The sequence below is a fragment of the Calliphora vicina genome, chromosome 2 (genome assembly GCF_958450345.1).
Source record: "Calliphora vicina chromosome 2, idCalVici1.1, whole genome shotgun sequence".
Taxonomy (NCBI): Eukaryota; Metazoa; Arthropoda; class Insecta; order Diptera; family Calliphoridae; genus Calliphora; species Calliphora vicina.
In genome coordinates, this window is record NC_088781.1 from 74,083,195 (window position 1) to 74,107,670 (window position 24,476).

A 24,476-nucleotide genomic window follows, 5' to 3' on the forward strand; every position below is an offset into this window, starting at 1 on the left:
GCTAATATAACCCTGGCAAACAGATGGCAAAAATTAAAGATACAGCATCACAAATTTTGTAAAAGATGGAAAGATGAATATCTTAAAGAGCTCCATAAAAGATACAAGTGGAAAAACCCTACACGAGAAGTTGAAGTAGATGATATTGTAGTAATAAGACAGGACAATATAGCACCCAACGAATGGTTACTTGGACGTGTAATTAAAACATACCCTGGTCCAGATGGAAGAAATAGAGTTGTTGATTTACAAACTTCAACTGGAACTCTAACACGACCAATTACAAAAATTGTTGTTTTACCCGCTAAGTAGTCTAATGTCTTTATTCAAACCCTAACCCAATATATTTACAATATCACTAATCATTTCAAATAACCACCCTACACTAATACCTATTTGTTATGATTCATAACTAACACTTCACCCTAACATATTAACCCGTTCATCACACTCCATTTCATAATAAAAATTTTGTCTTTTATACAGAATGGCACCAAACAACCGTCAATCCAACTCTGGACGTTCTGGTCGTCGCAACACCCGTCACCAACAAGGAAATCGAACCCAATCACGCCACCCTAAACGACCAATGAAACATTATTTTGGTTGCGGTATTTGTAAGGCTGACCACCGGTTAACAAACTGCCACAAATTCAATAAGATGAATTTGGCACAAAAATACAAAACTGCGGTCAGCCTTCACTATTGCATCAATTGTTTGGCAAGAAACCACCTTATTGGCAGTTGCACCAGCAAGGTTCATTGCCAACAATGCGGCGGTAAACACCACTCCTCACTACACGGTCCAAATAGGATTTTGAAGAATCTGGCCAAAGAGGATACGCCACCAATTCCTGCCCAAGAACACCACCCACACCAGTTCCAAGACGATCTTTATCGATAAAACATGTTACAACTCCGATAACCACATCTATGACAAAAACGTTTGTACCTACGGCAGTCGTACAGGTAGGGGATCGCATTGCAAGGGCAATACTAAACCCAAGTTTAACTAAATCCCGAATTGCGTCCGTTTTGGTCAGCGATAGTGCCTTAAGATCGTTTAAAGTGGACAATGAGGTTGTCAAGGTGCTAATTGCGCCCAATTTGACATCTAACCTCAGATACGAGGTCTGCATGGAGGTTGTAAAAGACCTACCAAAAACACCATACCCAAACGCCATGGACGAAGTAATAAAGAATAAAGTTTGTCGCATTGCTTTAGCTGACCCAGAGTTTTACTCTAACAAGTCTGTCTCCATGGAGATTGGTGGAGACCTCTACACCAATATCCTACAACCCAATATGATCCATATTGATGGAGGACCTTTAATTGCCCAGGATTCCACACTTGGCTGGCTGGTCATGGGATCATCTACTCAATAAACCCTCATATAATGAAGTATTTTTATACACATTTTACCCTATAACACTACACCCCTTTTATTGAATAAATAAAAATAATTGTCCTTTCTCTTCACAGGTTGCCAGGCCCGGGAGGATGTTCACATCTGTGAACAATCGAACGTTCCCATCCCTGATGTCCATTAACACCCACACTAAACTGCAGCCAACTTCATTTGTATAAACAAATGTCTGACACAGCTTCTTTCTAACTCCACTTATTGTCAAGTACTAAAACTGCTAAGAAGTGTGTGCGCTATAATTGTGAAAACATAATAATATAAATACCTATAACTAAAGGTTAAAATTAAATTATTTAAATATTATATTAAAAATTAAAACTAATGCTAAAACTTATACCTAGTGATAAAACCCTAAAACTAGTGTTAAAACACAAAAATATAGTTAAATAAAAAACATTAAATTCTATCACATTGAATATCACAATAAAATAATACAAATTTATATCTAAACCTTTATATATCCTAAACCTACATAATATATACTTACCCTATGTAAAGAAAAGAAGTTCAATAAACATATAGATTTATAACGTTTTATAAAAAAAAGGTTTGAAAGGTGTTATATTTATTTCTTATTTTACTAATTTAACTAATATTGCCATCTCCCTTTAACCCGAAATAAATATTATATCATTATTATATCCTCCGAATCAGCTTCTGTAAATATTAGAGTATCGTCTGTAGGGTTTCGATATTCAGCTCTAGCAATATATTTCCTACATTTGACTATGTGATTTTAAAAGTTGAGGGTTATTTTAACCCCAAGTTCTATTAAGGGTTAATTTTAATTTGTGTGCTGTTATTGTAAATACTAGAATTTATGTTATATTTTTTTTTTAAGTTTCATCAAAATCGGCCCCAAAAATATATAAAACACCGCTATATTTCCATGAAAAATTCCAAATATTGAAAAAATTTACCTTTGACCTTCACGATTTAAGGGTTAACGTTTTCCGATTTTAGTAAAACTTTCCGACTGAATTTAAAATTACCTGTACTATAATATTCTTAGCAGATTTTACTTAAAATTAATAACAGTAAGGAAATTGGGCTCATTCGCCAAAATATGGTCAAAAAAATAGTTTTTCTCAAAAATCGCAAAATTTAAATCGAAGGTACGGAAAAACTATAGGAGGTATTGTCATACTTTTTTCACATTTCCCCCTATTATATTGTCAATAAATCCCAATGTGAAGATCAACAAAATTCTGATATTTGTTTAATAAAATTTTTAAAAATTTAAAAATGGATATTTGAAACTGCGGTTAAAAAAATTAAATTTAGTTGGTCATACCTGCGAATAGGGTAACTGTATCCTATGAAGATAAAAACTTATATACAAGTAAATATGGATATATTTTAAGTAAGAATAAAGTTTTATTTTAATATTTCTTGTAATATGTTAATTTTGTTCCTAGATTTCTTGTTTTAGTGGCCTGAGACACGTTAATGGTCTGGGGAATTTTTAATAACTTTAACATTTTTTAACCAATTTTAGTCTTTTATATCTTATTAGAACGACAATTGCGTATACATGTCTATTCTTTTAAATTAAATTGCAAAAGTAATTTTTTAATGGCAAAATTTTTACAAAAAATTGCATTTTTATACCCTCCATTTGTCATTCCGTGTGTAACATTGAGAAATATTCATCTGAGACCCAACAAAGTATACATATATATTATTGATCCTTATGAAATTCTAAGTCGATTGAGCCATGTCCGTCTGTCTGTGTAAAACACGCTCACGTCCAAAATAGACAAACAAAATTGGTAGACTTGCAAAAACAATGTTTATTGTTCTCATAAGCAGTTTTGTATTGAAAATCAGAAAAATCGGTTCAGTGGAACCAGAGTTATGAACCAAACTGTGAAACAACCTAAAAAAACTTGATAATTTTAAAATAGTTTTTGTTATTTGTGCAAATATATTGCAGATAATACCATAAAATTTTACACACGTTATTTTTATGTTAAAAGGACTAACTTTAGAAAAAATTATAATAATCGGTCATTGATTTTACCTAGCCCCCATACATATTTCTATCCGAAATATGGTTCTATTTTCTGTAAATGCCTACAAAATTGCAGTATCCACACAAAATTCAGGAAAAATAAGTTTCGTGCTTAAAAAAATCACAACACCAAATTTTTTGTGGATCATAGCCCCCATATTCCGAAAATCACTTAAATAAGCATAAATGTCTTATAAATATCGATATTAACTTGAAATTCGTCATAAATAGTCCTCATATATACCAAAATCGCTGTACCTAATTCTATGAAAATCGGCCCATATAAGCATAGCTGCCAGATTTGACGATTTATCGTCATTTTGACGATTTTTGGTTTCAAAAATAGCAATTTGACGATTTGATGATTTCTTTCTCGAAAATGAAGATTTTCTGCATTATGAAAATATGGTACTATTTTATGAAATAGGTAAAGAATTTTCTCATTTTGTTGGTGAATATTTAGATTTTGAATTTTGTCAATTAAATTTTTAGATTTTAAACCAATAAAATAAATTAAATTAATTACTGAAATAAAACGCAAAAATTCTAATGCAACTTTTTCTATTTTGACAAAATTTATTCAGAATATAATGATATTACCCCATTCAATTGAAGCCGCCAAGCTCGAATTTATGCTTTAATCTCAGGCATTATTACCTTCCGAATTGACCACCTACAGCGTGGTGCTATATTTGAATGAAATTATCTTTAAAAAGTAATGTCAGAGATTGTTCTTTCGGGTCATAATAAAGATTTAGACATTAAATTCTATTTTATGTGTTTTATTTAAAAAAACTTCTGAATGAAATCTTATATTATAATTAAATTGAGCTTTACTTTTTTATTTTAGTGATCCCTTATTTATGAACTTCAATTTTAAGAATTTTTTTTTGATAAATGTGATGTTTTTGTTCACTTATTAAGTAGAAATTTAAAATCCCTGTTAGAAATCTTGACCTTTTTAATTTTCCGAGGGTTTTTGTGAATATCGGTCCACATTTGACCATAGCTCCCATATAAGGTTCACTTCCAAAAATCAGTTAACTACTCATAAATCTCTTATAAATACCTTTATCATGCTAAAATTCGACACATATACACAGAAATCACTGTACCAAATTTTACGCAGATTGGCCGATAAAGATATTAACCTTAATAAATATTTAAAACAAATTGATTGATATCAAAATGAAATTACGCACAGATCAGTAATTTGTATCCAGCAATCATAATACTGGATTTTGTAAATATCGGTCCATATTTAACCATAGCTCCTATATAAGGTCCACTACCGAAAATCGCTAAAATCCTCATAAATTTCATAAAAATATAGTTATCAGGTTGAAATTCGAAACAAATTTGTTCAATATATGTTACAATGATATGCCAATAATTGGTCATAGCCTCCATATAAGAACCACTTTTGGAAAACACATTAACCTGCTCAAATATCTAAAATAATCTGTACTGAACCAAAATTTTATACCGATCAGTAATTTGTATCCAAGAATCGTACTACAAGAGTTTTTAAATATTGGTCCATAATTCGGCATAGCACCCATATAAGGTCCACTCTTGTTAATAGCGTTGTTTATATGAAATTCTACAAATATAGCCCTCAAATATCTAGGCCCATAATGACCAAATACCTTCCATATATTGAAACAAAATAGTACACAGAAGAGTAATTTTCCTGGCATGTGGTGATTACAATGCGAAACATACATACTGGGGTTCACTGCTAATTAACCCTAGAGGAAGACAGCTCTACAAAGCCCTAGTTGACAGTAAGAATTGCCTGGATGTCATATCCCCCTGCCTACTGATCCTAGGAAGATTCCTGACATTATAGACTTTGCCATATCCAGAAATATAGATCGAAATTCAATGTCTACGGAAATATCTTTTGATTTATCTTCCGAACATTCACCCGTAATAGTCACCTATTATGGGAAAAATATATTCATGCAAAACACTTCATATACCAACAACATGAAGAAAGTCATAAAACCGGACAATCATACGTATTTCACTACACACAAAAAAATAGTCGAGGTTATATTAACTAAGCTTGCATAGGTAAATAATTTGTATATGAAAATGAAAAACTAAAGGTAAGGTCAGACTACGCAAATTATTTGATACAAAATGTTTCATGTGTTTGATCAAAACTATATCAAATAATTCATGGGTTGATTTTGTGGTCACACTGTACACATTTATTTGCAATATTTGTTTAATCAAACTACACAGAAATACTATCAAACACACGAAGGGGAAAATATATTTTTCTTGTGGTCACATTTATGGTAATATTTTTTTTAAATAATTATTAAATAAAGCTGGTTATATTACTATCAACGCATTAAAATTTGTACATAGGTATAATAGTACTTAAAGTTTGCAAAATATTCCTAATATAATAAACAATTTTGAAATTTTATTGTATTTGTTTTGGCTTTGTTTGGATTTTGAACTAAAAATCGCTTTATTCAAACAACACCATAATAACAAAATTAACAATAAGCGAACTGTTAAAAAGAAATGTTATAAATTATAATTTGTTTGAATTTTATATGATTTTCAATACGAAAAATTTAAACTCTGTCAGATAGTTTAAATTCTAAAAATTAATAAAAAAAATCTTTTTTAGATTGTTCAAATTGGACGTGTTTCAGAAATAAAAATCTGCTAGAAGTGTAAAACAAAATTATAAAATTCTGTGTGTTAAAGAATTAACGTGAATTGAACTATATTTAAATATTATTAATCGAACATGAGTGTATCCAAACTTTATTCATTCATGTTCACAAATATTATTATGAAATTTTACGGAAATGTTTACCTTTTTTACATACATTTTTAATTAATTTTTTTTTTTTTTAACTTTTTATTTATTTATTGAATCTGCCTATATCATTAGGCCTAACAATAAGTGATTAAATATTATAACTAAAATTAAAACTAATTGCTCTCTAAAGAGAGCATTGTTTGATGCATGGACCAGGGTTGTCAGATTTTTTTTACCTCCATCGCCAAAAGCTAAACGAAAAATCGCCAAATATCGCCAAAATATTTTTTTTTTGAGTTTTATATTGTAAAATACATACATACCAATTTTATGTATTATAAAGTCAATTTATTTCGGTTTAAATCTAGTTATTATTTAGTTATTTATATTTAATTGATATAAAAGTATACATTGTGTTAGAATTAAACTTTTTTAACATTTTATCTGTAGGCTGAAATGAATTGCAACAAAATTTATTAACATTCATATAACTTAATATTCTTATCAATGAATCTAAAAGTTCATATTGAAATTCCCTTTCCACGCAAACGTTTTTGGTTAGTAAAATTAACATATTAAGAACGGCCAATAATTGTAAACTTGTGGCCAAAAATCTAAAAAATGTTATTGGAATTTCACCTTTAAAGATCTGAGTCCAATTTATATATGTTAATTTTGACCATTGCAATTCATATTCCCCTGCAGATACTTTTGGATTGAAAAATAAAGTTAATGAATTTTGAACTATGTACCTAAAATTTTCATTTCATTTCAATATTGAAAATTCATTATACATTTTAAAAAGAGCTATATTTTCTGGTAACTGTTTAAGCATTTCTTTTAAAAGTTTTTTAAGTACAAAAAACAATTTTCTTTTAAAATTTCTACATCATATTCCTCCATTTTTATATTTTGTAATTCCATTTCAAATTCTGTGCCAAAATCGATAGATTCCTGATTCCAAAGAATCCGTCGCATATTAAGCTATCAATATTTCCATTATTACTTAAAAATGATGGCTTAAACATTTAAGAAGAAAAAATTAATATTGTTGAAACTATTTGATCATGTATGTTACCTGCATCCATATCAGATTATAAATGATTAATTTTATTAACTATTGGGTTAATAAATATCAAAAATAGTCCAAGAAAAACAAATAATTTAAAAAATCGCCAAATAAATCGCCAACTAGTCAGCAAATCGCCAAAAAATCGCCATGTCGCCAATTGGAAATTTTTATCGCCAAAGGCAATGAAATATCGCCACGTTTGGCGAGAAATCGCCACATCTGACAGCCCTGGCATGGACCTCATCTTAGCGGGGTGGTAGATCTCCTCTACAAAGCCTTGATCTGGTTTGGCTCTGTGCGAGAAGCCGAGCAAGCGGATTTGGGTGTGATTGCAGTTTCAGTATATATTTATCGCGGACTTTCTTAAACTCATTCTTCACTAGTGGCACTTCCAAGTCCCTGTGGATGTTTTCATTTCTTATGTACCATGGTGCACCCGTCATGGTCCTAAGAATTTTCGACTGGGCCCTCTGTATAAGCTTCATATTAAGCTTTAAAAGTAAAATTTCAAAGAAACTCAAGAAAAAAACTATAAACAAGTAAAAAAAAATAAAAAAACACATAAAAATAAAAAAAAAAATTTAGAAAAAGCTGAAAATAAAAAGTTGTACTATATAAACTGTTAAGCACGTGGGTGATTGTCCTGAATGTATGTTGCGTTAGAAAAGAAGAGCAGCAGACCTTCATAAAAACAGGTTATATCGTAGAAATAATTACCTAACCTAAAAAAATATATACGATATATGTATCCCACACTTAACACTAACCCTAGTATGATTAATATATCTAGAGCCTAAAAGTATACTAGAAAATATTAACTAATCACAATATTGAAATTTAGAATTAAAATCGAAATAAGTAAACTTAAATTCAAAACAAATAATCAAGAATGTATTAAAATCAAAACAATAGAAATTAAAGGATTAATTAATTTAGATTTAAAAGATAAAAAAATAGTAATAAATTAAAATTAAATTTATATTATAATTATAATAATTATATATGTATATAAATTGTTAATTTTTATTAAAATAAGTGAAAATTAAAAGAATTATACCAAATATTAAATCTTTGTTTTTTAATCAAAAATCATTTAAAGGGTATTTATAAAAAAAATTTAAAATAAATCTACTAAATCTAAGAATTAATTTAAATCCTGAATTCAAAACTTAAAAAAAAAAATAATATCTTTCTAAATTTAAGTAAATTTAAATAAATGTTATTATTAAACAAATAATAACCTAGTATTATTCTTAAAAAAATAATAATTTTTAAAACTAAATTTGAAGACAAGTTTCAAAAAATAAATTTTGAAATTACAATTAAACATTTCATGATTAATTTTGAAAAATGAATTTAAGATGCAAAGAAATTAAATAAAAATTTTAAAGAAATTTTCTAAAATTAAAAATGATGATAAATATAATCCTTTTTAATATTGAAGTTTATTTTGAAACTTAAATCAAATAATTTTTCTTTAATGAAATAGCCTAAACTAAAAATACTTTTTATTTAAATAAAATTAATATACATACATATAATAAAATATAATGAAATAAAATAAACAAAAAAACATAATGAAGTAAAGTAAAAATATAATAAAATAAAAACGTAATAAAATATAATGAAATAAAATAAAAACCTAATAAAATATAATAAAATAAAAATATAATAAAAACCTATTAAAATATAATAAAATAAAAACATAATAAAATACAATAAAATATTATCAAATAAAATAAAAAAAAATAATATCATAATATAGGCAAGTCGATTTCTTTAGACCCCTTTTACTCTCACATTATACATTTAATTTGGGCAAGAAATATACCATTTTAAAGGGATTTATTCACAGAAGTGCAGAATATATATTTTATTGAAATCGGTTCAGTTTTTTAGGAGTTATAATCGTTTAAAGATGTTACTAACACATACGCAAAAACGTGTACATTAGAGTGACAGCCGATTTTTTTTTTTTAGATTTCAAAGAGTGCCGGGTGGAATATTGTGACACTAGGCCTAAATGTTAAGTGCTGAAAATTTGAGCCAAATCAGGCAACGATTTCTGGACGCGCATCGAGGTCAAAGTTCAGATATATGCAAAATTATACTATTTATATGTAATAAATAGGTGAAACTCGTAAAATTTCTGCATTGTTTTCTAGAAATGTATAGATTTATTTATATTAATGAATATTACATTAAAAAATTTTTTTGGAAGTTAACCCTGCATCTCCTTTGGGTCAAAATGACCCAAAAACTGTATTATCGCCAAAATTCGGAAAAAATGCAAATTTTTCAGATATTTTAAAAATTTTGCTATTAAATAAATACTTTTGTAATTGAATGCAAAAGAATCGAAATGTGTACGTAATTATCGTTGTAATGAGATATAAATGACTAAATTTGGTTAAAAAATGTTAAAGTTATTACAAATTCGCCAGACCATTAACGTGTTTCAGGCCACTTGAACAAAAAATTTAGGAAAAAAAATTAACATATTTCGAGAAAAATTAAAATAAAAGCTAATTTTTATTTAAAATATATCCGTATTTACTTGTGTATGAGTTTTTGTCTTCGTATGATACCGCTAACCTATTCCCAGGTATGACCAAAAAAAATATTTTTTTTAACGGCAGTTTCGAAACTCCATTTTCAAATTTTTAAAAATTTTGTTAAACAAATTTCAGAATTTTTTGATCATCACATGGGGATTTATTGACAGCATAATAGGGAATAAAAATATGAAAAAAATATGACAATACCTCCTATAGTTTTTCCGTACCAGCGAGTTAAATTTTGAAATTATCGAGAAAAACTAATATTTGGCCATATTTTGAAGAATGAGACGAATTTCCTTACTGTTATGATTTTAAAGTAAAAGCTATTCAGAATAGTATAGTCCAGGTAATTTAAAATATAGTCTGAAAGTTTTACTAAAATCGGAAAACTTTAACCCTTAAATCGTGAAGGTCAAACTTCAAATTTTTCAATATTTCAAATTTCTTTATGTTGTCAATAAATCCCCATGTGATGATCAAAAAATTCTGAAATTTGTTTAACAAAATTTTTAAAAATTTTAAAATAGAATTTTGAAACTGCCGTTAAAAAAAATAATTTTTTTTGGTCATACCTGGGAATAGGTTGGCGTATCCTACGAAGACAAAAACTCATATGCAAGTAAATATGGATATTTTCTAAGTAAAAATAAACTTTTATTTTAATATTTCCCAAAATATGTTAATTTTGTTCCTACATTTCATTTTCTAGTGGCCTGAGACACGTTAATGGCCTGGCGATTTTTTAATAACTTTAACATTTTTTAACCAATTTTTGTCTTTTATATCTTACTAGAACGACAATTACGTACACATTTCGATTCTTTTAAATTAAATTGCTAAAGTAATTATTTAATGGCAAAATTTTTACAAAAACTGAAAAAAATGCATTTTTTTCCCCCTTGTAAATGCACCTCAAAACTAAATCGCTAAACCGTCTCAACATTTCCAAAAATTTAATTCTAAGGGACACTCTAATATATATAAAAAAAATATATATATATTTATAAAAAATATATATATATATATATTTATTTAATTCATTTAGTCTATGGATACAAATATCCTTACAGACTAGAAACTTAAAACTAAATTAACATTTATAATAAATTATTTAATTGGGATTTAAAAATATTATTGGATTGACTTATATCTAAATATTGACAAAAGGTATTAAATAACCTAATTGATTTATTAAGAGGTTCATTTCTGGCATAATCAGTTCTATGCAAATAAGTATGAAAAAATTGAAATTTCCTTAGAGATCTCTGAGGAACAGAAATATTAATATTATTCAATAGATCAGGGCAATCTATGGTACCACAAACAATTCCACAACAAATAATAAAGAAGAAATATTTCTTCTAACTTCTAAGGACTTCATTGAAATCCAGATACATCTGTTTTCATAAGAAGAAATAGGAGTTGAAAAATATAAAGAAGAAAATACAAATTTTAAAAATTTAATTCTGATCTTTTCAAGGCGATTAATATATGTACTAGCATTTGGACTCCAAATAAACGAAGCATATTCCAATATAGATCGGACAAAAGATGAAAACAAAATCTTTTTAGTATGGAAATCAAAGTTAACAGCATTTCGCTTGATAAAACTTAAAAGAGAATAAGATCTCGGAATTATATAGTTTAAGTGACTTACAAATGTTAATTTATTGTCTAAGACCACACCTAAATCTAGGATTTCATCAACTGATTTCAACATTTGATTGTTCATAAAATAATGTGTAATTAAAATATGACGACATGTGTGGTAAGTCATATGACGACATTTTTTTAAAAGGAAGCCCATTACTTTCAGACCAGACAATAATTCTATTTATATCATTCTGTAAATCCCTAAAATCTTGAATAGTATAAATAGGCTTAAACATTTTTAGATCATCCGCATATAAAAGAAATTCAGAATTGAGAAAACAATGACAAATGTCATTAATGAATATATTAAAAAGTAATGGACCTAAAATGCTACCTTGAGGAATTCCTGATGAAGGAATATATATGGGGCATTTCACGTCAAGTGAACCAACTTTTGAAATCGATGTCTTCCGATCGCGATGAAATTTGCACCAATGTTAGTTCTATTCGGACACCATTTTTCAACAAGATCGGTCAAGAACTCTCTGAGTTATAGGAGGTCAAAATTTGATATTTTGGCCAAACAGGTGTTTTTTTTATCCATATAACTTATTACCTATTGTTCTTAGCAAAATGTGTCCCAAAAAGTTTAGATAGCTATTTATGCAATCTTTCGAAAAAAAAATTAAAAAAATTTAATAAAATATTTTTGATTTTTTTTTTTAAATCAAAAATAATTTTAACTTTTTTTTCAAAATGGGCCCGTTTTATTTTTTTTTTTTATTTTTTTTAAGAAAGCTTAGGTCTTTTCCTAAGCGACCTATATGGTCGCTTAGTGGGATGCGAGTGGGATATCTATCAAAAAAAATATTTTGTAACTCAAGATTTAAAATTTTTGAATTTTTTTGCAAAATCAAAAACTTTGTTGACTTTTTTTAAAAAAATGGACCCATTTTTTAATTTTTTTTTTTGCTCAGAAGAAAGCTTATGTGTTTTCCTTTAACACCCTTTTTGTCGCTTAGTGGGACGCGAGTGGGATATCTATAAAAAAAATGTTTTGTAACTCAAGACATACAATTTTTTACTTTTTTTTGAAAAATCAAAAACCTTTTTGACTTTTTTTTTCCAAAATGGACTCTTTTTTTATTAATTTTTTTTTTTCTCAAAAGAAAGCTTAGGTCTTTTCCTTTAAAACCTTTTTGGTCGCTTAGTGGGATGCGAGTGGGATATCTATAAAAAAAATGTTTTGTAACTCAAGACAAAGGTTTTTAAATTTGCAATATTTTAATTTTTTTCATATTTGTGTGTAAACCTTAAAAATTAAACTTACACAGAGAAACTAGACACATAACATACCCAACTAAAATTTCATAGCCTCGATACTGTAATACCCATAATATGTTAACCTCAGGAATAAAAATCACTTTTTTTCTATGGAAATGTTGAATAATTTTGTTATTTATTTTTAATAATAATTAATTTAATATATAAAAATAATAATAATAATAATAATAATAATAATAATAATAATAATAATAATAATAATAATAATAATAATAATAATAATAATAATAATAATAATAATAATAATAATAATAATAATAATAATAATAATAATAATAATAATAATAATAATAATAATAATAATAATAATAATAATAATAATAATAATAATAATAATAATAATAATAATAATAATAATAATAATAATAATAATAATAATAATAATAATAATAATAATAATAATAATAATAATAATAATAATAATAATAATAATAATAATAATAATAATAATAATAATAATAATAATAATAATAATAATAATAATAATAATAATAATAATAATAATAATAATAATAATAATAATAATAATAATAATAATAATAATAATAATAATAATAATAATAATAATAATAATAATAATAATAATAATAATAATAATAATAATAATAATAATAATAATAATAATAATAATAATAATAATAATAATAATAATAATAATAATAATAATAATAATAATAATAATAATAATAATAATAATAATAATAATAATAATAATAATAATAATAATAATAATAATAATAATAATAATAATAATAATAATAATAATAATAATAATAATAATAATAATAATAATAATAATAATAATAATAATAATAATAATAATAATAATAATAATAATAATAATAATAATAATAATAATAATAATAATAATAATAATAATAATAATAATAATAATAATAATAATAATAATAATAATAATAATAATAATAATAATAATAATAATAATAATAATAATAATAATAATAATAATAATAATAATAATAATAATAATAATAATAATAATAATAATAATAATAATAATAATAATAATAATAATAATAATAATAATAATAATAATAATAATAATAATAATAATAATAATAATAATAATAATAATAATAATAATAATAATAATAATAATAATAATAATAATAATAATAATAATAATAATAATAATAATAATAATAATAATAATAATAATAATAATAATAATAATAATAATAATAATAATAATAATAATAATAATAATAATAATAATAATAATAATAATAATAATAATAATAATAATAATAATAATAATAATAATAATAATAATAATAATAATAATAATAATAATAATAATAATAATAATAATAATAATAATAATAATAATAATAATAATAATAATAATAATAATAATAATAATAATAATAATAATAATAATAATAATAATAATAATAATAATAATAATAATAATAATAATAATAATAATAATAATAATAATAATAATAATAATAATAATAATAATAATAATAATAATAATAATAATAATAATAATAATAATAATAATAATAATAATAATAATAATAATAATAATAATAATAATAATAATAATAATAATAATAATAATAATAATAATAATAATAATAATAATAATAATAATAATAATAATAATAATAATAATAATAATAATAATAATAATAATAATAATAATAATAATAATAATAATAATAATAATAATAATAATAATAATAATAATAATAATAATAATAATAATAATAATAATAATAATAATAATAATAATAATAATAATAATAATAATAATAATAATAATAATAATAATAATAATAATAATAATAATAATAATAATAATAATAATAATAATAATAATAATAATAATAATAATAATAATAATAATAATAATAATAATAATAATAATAATAATAATAATAATAATAATAATAATAATAATAATAATAATAATAATAATAATAATAATAATAATAATAATAATAATAATAATAATAATAATAATAATAATAATAATAATAATAATAATAATAATAATAATAATAATAATAATAATAATAATAATAATAATAATAATAATAATAATAATAATAATAATAATAATAATAACAAGTAAGAGTGCTACATTCGGCTATGCCGAATCTTATATACCCTTCACCTTTGTTGTGGATGCATTATTATTTTTTATAATTAGTATATATGGGGGATTTCATGTCAAGTGAACCAACTTTTGAAATCGATGTCTTCCGATCGGGATGAAATTTGCACCAAGGTTAGCTCTATTGGATAGTAACTCAGACACAATTTTTCAACAACATCGGTCGAGAACTCTCTGAGTTATAGGGGGTAAAATTTTGACAATTTGGTCAAACAGGGGTTTTTTCTTATCCATGTAACTTATTACCTATTGTTCTTAGCAAAATGTGTTCCAAATAGTATAGATAGCTATTTCTTCGATCTTTCGAAAAAAAATATTTAAAAAAAAAAATAAAAAATTTTTAATATTTTTTTTCCGAAATCAAAAACTTTTTTGACTTTTTTTTAAAATACGCTATTTTTTTTTATTTTTTTTTTTTTCTTAAAATAAAGTTTAGATATTTTCCTTGAACACCTACTTGGTCGCTTAGTGGGATGCGAGTGGGATATCTATCAAAATAAATATTTTGTAACTCAAAACATCAAATTTTTGACTTTTTTTGCAAAATCAAAAACTTTGTTGACTTTTTTTTTTCAAAATGGACCCTTTTTTAATCTTTTTTTTAGGTCAAACAAAAGCTTAGATATTATCCTTGAAGACCCTTTTGGTCGCTTAGTGGGATGCGAGTGGGATATCTATCAAAATAAATATTTTTTAACTCAAGACTTACAATTTTTGACTTTTTTTTTGCAAATACGATTTTTTTTCCAAATGGGCCCTTTTTTTAAAAATTTTTTTGTAGTCAAAAGAAAGCTTAGGTCCATTCCTTTAAGATATTTTTAGTCCCTTAGTGGGATGCGAGTGGGATATCTATCAAAATAAATATTTTGTAACGCAAGACATACAATTTTTTAATTTTTTTTTGCAAAATCAAAATTTTTTTCCAATATGGGCCCTTTTTTAATTTTTTTTTTTGCTCAAAAGAAAGCCTAGGTCCATTCCTTTAAGATATTTTTAGTCCCTTAGTGGGATGCGAGTGGGATATCTATCAAAATAAATGTTTTAACACAAAAATTGTATGTCTTGAGTTACAAAACATTTATTTTGATATATATCCCACTCGCATCCCACTAAGCGATCAAAACCATCTTAAAGGAATAGGCCTAAGCTTTCTTTATAGCAAAAAAAAAAATTACAAAAAGGGCCCATTTTAAAAAAAAGTCAAAAAAGTTTTTGATTTTGCCAAAAAATCAAAAATTGTATATCTTGAGTTACAAAATATTTATTTTGATAGATATCCCACTCGTATCCCACTAAGGGACCTAAAATATCTTAAAGGAATGGACCTAAGCTTTCTTTTGACTAAAAAAAAATTTTTAAAAAAGGGCCCATTTTGAAAAAAAAATTCGAATTTGCAAAAAAAAAGTCAATAATTGAATGTCTTGAGTTACAACATTTTTATTTTAATAGATATCCTACTCACATCTTCCTAAGTGACAAAATAGGTCTTAAAGGAAAAGACCTAAGCTTTCTTTTGAGCAAAAAAAATTTTTAAAAAAAAGTCCCATATTGGAAAAAAATTTCGATTTTGCAAAAAAAAATTAAAAAATTGTATGTCTTGCGTTACAAAATATTTATTTTGATAGATATCCCACTCGCATCCCACTAAGGGACTAAAAATATCTTAAAGGAATGGACCTAGGCTTTCTTTTGAGCAAAAAAAAAAAATTAAAAAAGGGCCCATATTGGAAAAAAATTTTGATTTTGCAAAAAAAAATTAAAAAATTGTATGTCTTGCGTTACAAAATATTTATTTTGATAGATATCCTACTCGCATCCCACTAAGGGACTAAAAATATCTTAAAGGAATGGACCTAAGCTTTCTTTTGACTACAAAAAAAATTTTAAAAAAAGGGCGCATTTGGAAAAAAAATCGTATTTGCAAAAAAAAAAGTCAAAAATTGTAAGTCTTGAGTTAAAAAATATTTATTTTGATAGATATCCCACTCGCATCCCACTAAGCGACCAAAAGGGTCTTCAAGGATAATATCTAAGCTTTTGTTTGACCTAAAAAAAAAGATTAAAAAAGGGTCCATTTTGAAAAAAAAAAGTCAACAAAGTTTTTGATTTTGCAAAAAAAGTCAAAAATTTAATGTTTTGAGTTACAAAATATTTATTTTGATAGATATCCCACTCGCATCCCACTAAGCGACCAAGTAGGTGTTCAAGGAAAATATCTAAACTTTATTTTAAGAAAAAAAAAAAAATAAAAAAAAATAGCGTATTTTAAAAAAAAGTCAAAAAAGTTTTTGATTTCGGAAAAAAAATATTAAAAATTTTTTATTTTTTTTTTTAAATATTTTTTTTCGAAAGATCGAAGAAATAGCTATCTATACTATTTGGAACACATTTTGCTAAGAACAATAGGTAATAAGTTACATGGATAAGAAAAAACCCCTGTTTGACCAAATTGTCAAAATTTTACCCCCTATAACTCAGAGAGTTCTCGACCGATGTTGTTGAAAAATTGTGTCTGAGTTACTATCCAATAGAGCTAACTTTGGTGCAAATTTCATCCCGATCGGAAGACATCGATTTCAAAAGTTGGTTCACTTGACATGAAATCCCCCATATGTATGTACATTGCCCACTTTCAGCGTACAGCATCCTAAATTTATCAAGAACACAAAAAACAACAACAACGCCAAACGAAACAGAACACCAAAAGAAAAAACAAAATACGCAAGACAATGAAACCAACACACATCCAAACATACGTTTAATTGTATAAAAAACAACAACAACGGCAAAAGAAACAAAACACAAAAGAAAAACAAAATACGCAAATCATGCACATTCAAACATACCCCAGCGGGAAAAAGATGCAGTAAAGAGGCCTTCCTAAATGTCTCATTTTGCAGACACAAGGACTTGCAAAATCATTTTGCCGCATTGCAAAATCATTTCAATTTTACACGGCGTGTCATTGCGAGCCAAGGCCTTGCATACTCGCTGCTGTTAGAGGGCTGAGAGAAGGCCTACTTATGATGGGCTGTTGGCAGCCAACAAGCTCACTTGTTATTAGAATAGGATTCATAGGGCTTCTTGAACACCTTCTAAGAGCAGGCAGGGTGGAATGAGTATCGGATCTTTTAGAATGTGTAAGTATGCCTTTTAGAAGGCCTACAAATTGAAGTCCTATCATTTTTTCCCGCTGGGACGATTTGTTGATTTTTTGTCAAAAAAACCAACACACAACCAAACAAAAGTTTAGTTGTATAAAATACAATAACAACGCCAAAAGAAACAAAACACAAGAAAAAAAACAAAATACGCAAAGCTTGCACATCCAACCATACGTTTTGTTGTTTTTTTGTCAAAGCATGCAATACATTGTGTTTTTTGATGAAATTTTCAGAGGTTGTCTCGGATTTTTGCTCATATCTCCGTTATTTATGGACGGATTTTGCTGATTTTAAATAGCAAAATTCTCGAAAGTATGTCTGACAGAATTGTTGAAGATTTGGATCCCGGAGATATCTGGGGCCTTCAGAAAATTGATTTCAACAGACAGACAGACAGACGGACAGACAGACAGACAGACAGACAGACAGACAGACAGACAGACAGACAGACAGACAGACAGACAGACAGACAGACAGACAGACAGACAGACAGACAGACAGACAGACAGACAGACAGACAGACAGACAGACAGACAGACAGACAGACAGACAGACAGACAGACAGACAGACAGACAGACAGACAGACAGACAGACAGACAGACAGACAGACAGACAGACAGACAGACAGACAGACAGACAGACAGACAGACAGACAGACAGACAGACGGACATGGCTTAATCGACTCCGCTATCTATAAGGATCCAGAATATATATACTTTATAGGGTCGGAAATGAAAAATGTAGAAATTACAAACGGAATGACAAACTTATATATACCCTTCTCACGAAGCTGAAGGGTATAAAAAGATGAATAATTTAGTAAAATTTAATCTTAATCACAATAGATCAATTTATATAATAACTATTTTTACACTTAATTTATGAAGTTTTTAAATTTTCAAATATCCATACTTTTATCCTCCTTATTTGTCACCTTTATTAGCTGCTTTTTTTTTGTCAATCCTTTCTTGGCGTTATTAGATTCAGCTACTGATTTCGCTGCTGGCTTCTTTTTTGGCTTTGGAAAGAAATCGCATTGAGTAGATGCAGAAAACTTTTTTAATTTGAGTCTTCCATCGACAAGCGGTATGAAAGCATGGTATTGAGCAGTGCCATCGATTGTTACCGCAGCATCGAATCTGCTCTTTAGTGTTTTCAATGTTTCCTCATGATCCTCTTTGCTACTAAAAACTATTTTAGTTTCTTTACAATAATTCTTTGCCCAATGGAATAAAGCAGTCGCATCTAAGATGCGATCTTGATGAGAGCACTGGAGGCTATACTTCGCTGCATTTCTTTTGAGGTTTGCTCCAATACCATCACATGCTCCTTTACCATGAGCAGTAGGATGAAAATGCCACTCAGCTGGCATTCCAAAATCTTTTTCATTAGCTGTAAGATTTGCGAAGCTACTTTTGTTTTTAAAATGTTGACGAGCTCCGTCCGAAACGTAGTATACCTTTTCTACTGTAAATTTTGATTTTAGATAATTTAGTATTATCTTCTGGTACTCATAAACTGCAACGGTGTCATGTTTTAAATCGTCGGATATGATTGCCATACTTTTGTGTTCCAGGTTTTCTTCTTTCATGTAGTAAATAACTACTGTGAATATAGTTGCTTGGTCGTTATTGAAGTGGAATGCTTGTATGGAATCCTGAAGAACATATTTATAGTTCTCTGCGAAATCAAATGAAATAATGAATTCACCAGACTTCAAATGTGTTTTCAAGTCCTTGAAGAATGACCACTGCTCTTTGACTAAAAAGTCATGGGTTCTCAAATTTAGCAATCCTCTACACAGTTCTTCCACAAAATCATCCACATTTAAAATTATGGTTTTCAGTGTGCATCTTTCAGTCTGAAGCCAAGATTCAAATTTTAACTCCTCAATACATTCTCGATCAAAAGAGTTGATTAAATTTTCTTTGATGGATGTGGTTTCCGGGCAATTCGAACATTCACCTAAGTGGCAAGAAGTTGTAGCATTAGGGCACATAGTCAATTTAAGGCAATCGCGGTAATGGTGTAAATCTTCTGATGAATCATCTTTTAAGTAATTTAAGTTGATTTCCTTCAACATCAATTTAACATTTTCATGGTAAATACAAACACATACTGTGTGAGTTCCGCTGCTTCCTGCCAAAACGCAATGTTTTGGCCTCAGTTGTGTAAATTTTGTGAATCCAATTTTGACATCCTCGTATTCAGATTGAAATGTTGCGAATAATTCATTCAGGTTACAGAGAACCATTCTCTTCTGCATTTGAACTTTCTTGCCATCGATTCGTACAGACATCCAGTCTTTCATCCCTGGCATCAGGCGACTCATATCATCTCGCTGATAAAACTGAGATATTAGAGATTTAGTATCGCACTCCAAAGTTTTTCCCTTCTTTTTGTTTGGGAGTGCGAGAATCCCATGCTCAGCAACCAATTGTTTAGCTATTCTTGCTTTTCGTTGAGACGTTCCAAACTCAGTCATTGTTTTTGCAGAACTCCATGTTCTTGGAGCAAGCGTGAGAAGTTGAATTCTTTCAGCTTCACTCTGACGTTTTGTATTTCTCTTTTATTTGTTCAAGAACTTCTACTACATCCTTATGGTATTGGTTTCGACACTCATTCGTTGAATTTGAAAAGTTAGAATAACCATCATCATCAACAGTTCTGTCTTCATTCTCGGAATTACTTTTGTCTTCATCTGGAATAACTTCAACGCAAGGCTCATTACTATTCAAATTCGGTAATTCGTTCAACTTTCCGAGCTCTTTCCTGCATGATCCACAAATTTTCAATCGTTTTGACAGCGTAGGGAATTTTTTTAATAAGCCGTCGGAAATATTTCGCATATCTGATGATCTGTGCTTCATTTTGTTAAAGGGATTAAAACAAAAAGACGAATAAATTTCATTTTCAACCTTAGCCTTTTTAGAAGTCGTAGACATTTTGAATTTTGTAAGTATTTATGTAAATAACACACGTCTTAACTTTAACGCTGTTTCTAAAAAACTGATTTCCGTATGTCTTCAGAATGACAATAAATAGTTTTTTAAGATCATATAGGTAGTACGTTTTAATGAATGAGTCTAAAATCTTCGGAGAAGGGCCATAAAATATTTCCACTTGATTCCAAAAATTTGTTTCTGGGGCACCTGATATTTTAACAATGAAAATCACGTGCGCTGAAAACTACCTTTAGGATTGACTAAAAAAGCCGCAAGATACAAAACACAGACAAATTTTGGGGGTGGAAAATTAATAGCGGTCGGCCTCATATTGCACCCCTCCAGTGGCTATTATCGGTCAGTTGTTGTGGTTTTTATTTTTAAGGTTTTAGAAACACTTACACACAAATATGAAAAAAATCAATTTAAAAACATTTGTCTTGAGTTACAAAACATTTATTTTGATAGATATCCCACTCGCATCCCACTAAGCGACCAAAAAGGTTTTAAAGGAAAAGACCTAAGCTTTCTTTTGAGAAAAAAAAATTAATAAAAAAAGAGTCCATTTTGGAAAAAAAAAGTCAAAAAGGTTTTTGATTTTTCAAAAAAAAGTAAAAAATTGTATGTCTTGAGTTACAAAACATTTTTTTATAGATATCCCACTCGCATCCCACTAAGCGACAAAAAGGGTGTTAAAGGAAAACACATAAGCTTTCTTCTGAGCAAAAAAAAAAATTAAAAAATGGGTCCATTTTTTTAAAAAAAGTCAACAAAGTTTTTGATTTTGCAAAAAAATTCAAAAATTTTAAATCTTGAGTTACAAAATATTTTTTTTGATAGATATCCCACTCGCATCCCACTTAGCGACCATATAGGTCGCTTAGGAAAAGACCTAAGCTTTCTTAAAAAAAATAAAAAAAAAAATAAAAAGGGCCCATTTTGAAAAAAAAGTCAAAATTATTTTTGATTTAAAAAAAAAAATCAAAAATATTTTATTAAATTTTTATAATTTTTTTTTTCGAAAGATTGCATAAATAGCTATCTAAACTATTTTGGACACATTTTGCTAAGAACATAGGTAATAAGTTATATGGATAAAAAAACACCTGTTTGGCCAAAATGTCAAATTTTGACCTCCTATAACTCAGAGAGTTCTTGACCGATCTTTTTGAAAAATGGTGTCCGAATTACTATCCAATAGAACTAACATTGGTGCAAATTCGCGATCGTAAGACATCGATTTCAAAAGTTGGTTCACTTGACGTGAAATGCCCCATATCGCAAAATTTAAATCGCTGGTACGGAAAAACTGTAAGAGGTATTGACATAATTTTTTCATATTTGTATTCCCTATTTTGATCTCAATAAACCCCAATGTGATGATCGAAAAATTCTGAAATTTGTTTAACAAAATTTTTAAAAATTTGAAAATGGATTTTTGAAACAGCCGTTAAAAAATGTTGATCTTTTTGGTCATATTTGCGAATAGGTTAACGGTATCCTACGAAGACATAAAATCATATACAAGTAAATATGGACATATTTTAAGTAAAAATGAGCTTTTACTTTAATTTTTCTCGAAATATTTTAATTTTTTTCCTAATTTTTTTGTTCAATTGGCCTGAAACCAAAGGAGATACAGGGTTAATTTCCAAAATTTTTTTTTAATGTAGTATTCATTAATATATGTAAATAAATCTACATATTTCTAGAAAACAATGAAGAAAGTTAAAGAGTTTCACCTATTTATTCCATATTAATAGTAAAATTTTGCATATATCTGAACTTTGACCTCGATGCGCGTCCAGAAATCGTTTCCCGACGGCGCCAATCACAGCAGCAGCCTCAGCGTCAACGGCGTCAAACACAACCGCAGCCTCAGCGTCAACGGCGCCAAGCTCAACTGCAGCGTCAACGACGCCAACTGCAGCAGCGTCAACGACGTCAACAACAACAAACACAGCGTCAACGACGCCAACCAAATCGACCTATAGCCGGCGTGACTCAAAATGCCCAAGGACTGGTGCAACAAATTGTTTCGACCCTAGATCAACTGACTGGGGCCCTTAACCTTGCACCAGTACAAGGGGGGCGCCATGTCGAGGATCGATCATCAAATGAGGGTGACAACCCTCTGATCGACCTCGACTGAGTGGCATCGGCCGTGTAAAAACGGCTCAAGCCGGGCTTACGCGGTAAAGAAGAAAAAAACAACACAGTCGTCGACTAACACCAAGCAAAAAAACACCAAAAGTACAAAATTCTACAAAAACAACATCAATACATATATTTAATACATAAAAATTATTATATATAAAACCAAACAAAAAAAACTGTTTAAGTGAAAACATAAAACATTTATATTAAACAAAAAACATTCACAAACATTTAAATAAAAACTGTTTTTTATACAAACAACAAACATTTAAATAAACAACATTTATATAAAACAAAAACAAGAAAAGTGAACGTTACACATCACAAACATCAACGTTTAAACAAGATTACAATATAAACCACACAAAAACACAAGAATAAATAAATTTGAATTCTTCAATTTAAAACCAACAAAAATCTCCCTTTGTATTATTTGTATATCATAATTAATTGCACCCACAATAAGTAAGTACACTCCAATTTCTTTGAGTAGTATTCGAATTATTCGATTTTTCTCTTGTTCGAATAAAACGAATAAGAGATTCTAACTTGTTCGAATAATTCGATCATACGTTTAAAATTAATCGAATTATTCGAATAATTTACATTTCTTTAAAAAAGTAAAGAATGAAGTTTTGATGTCGGTTTTTTAATATTTTATTGTTAAAGAAAAACAAAAAATAATGTTAAAGTTAACGAGCATTTCTTGGTGCAGTGATATATTTTTTCGCATACACCATTGCATCTTATTCCCGTTTCTCCTCTTATTACTGACTTGCATGCACTGCACTCAGTCATTATTAAGCATTAGTTTTTTTTTTTGTTTTTTTATTCACCAGGAAATAAATTGTTTATTAAAATATATCTTCCACGTATAGGTTTATGGTTATTTAAATGTTTAATAGACTTTTTTTATTTTTAAAACCCTTGTATATATTTATTTTTATTATTTTCTTCAGAGCTTTCGTTTTTGCTTCTTATCGTTTCGATCGCTCATTTGCTTAGAACAATCTACAAAACAATTGACTAGCAAACCCTTTAGTTTCCGTTTTTGAGCTATGCTTTAATAAATTTGAGCCAGTTGGACATGATCCTGAATTCAAATACAATATAAACGTATTAATTGTCATTATTTCAAAGTTTATTTTTAATATTGTTATTATTGGTTATATTAATAGTTAGTTTCAGTTTGTTCTTGTTCTTGTATTTTATTTTTCTTTTCTTGTTAAGGATACGAGGTTGTTGGGAAAAGGGTGGAAC

General features: G+C 27.3%; 1 pseudogene; it reads left to right on the plus strand.

The window, feature by feature from the left end:
- The first annotated feature begins 487 nt into the window (after nucleotides 1–487).
- Nucleotides 488–1,723, plus strand: LOC135950553 (uncharacterized; annotated as a pseudogene).
- Nucleotides 1,724–24,476: the final 22,753 nt, after the last annotated feature.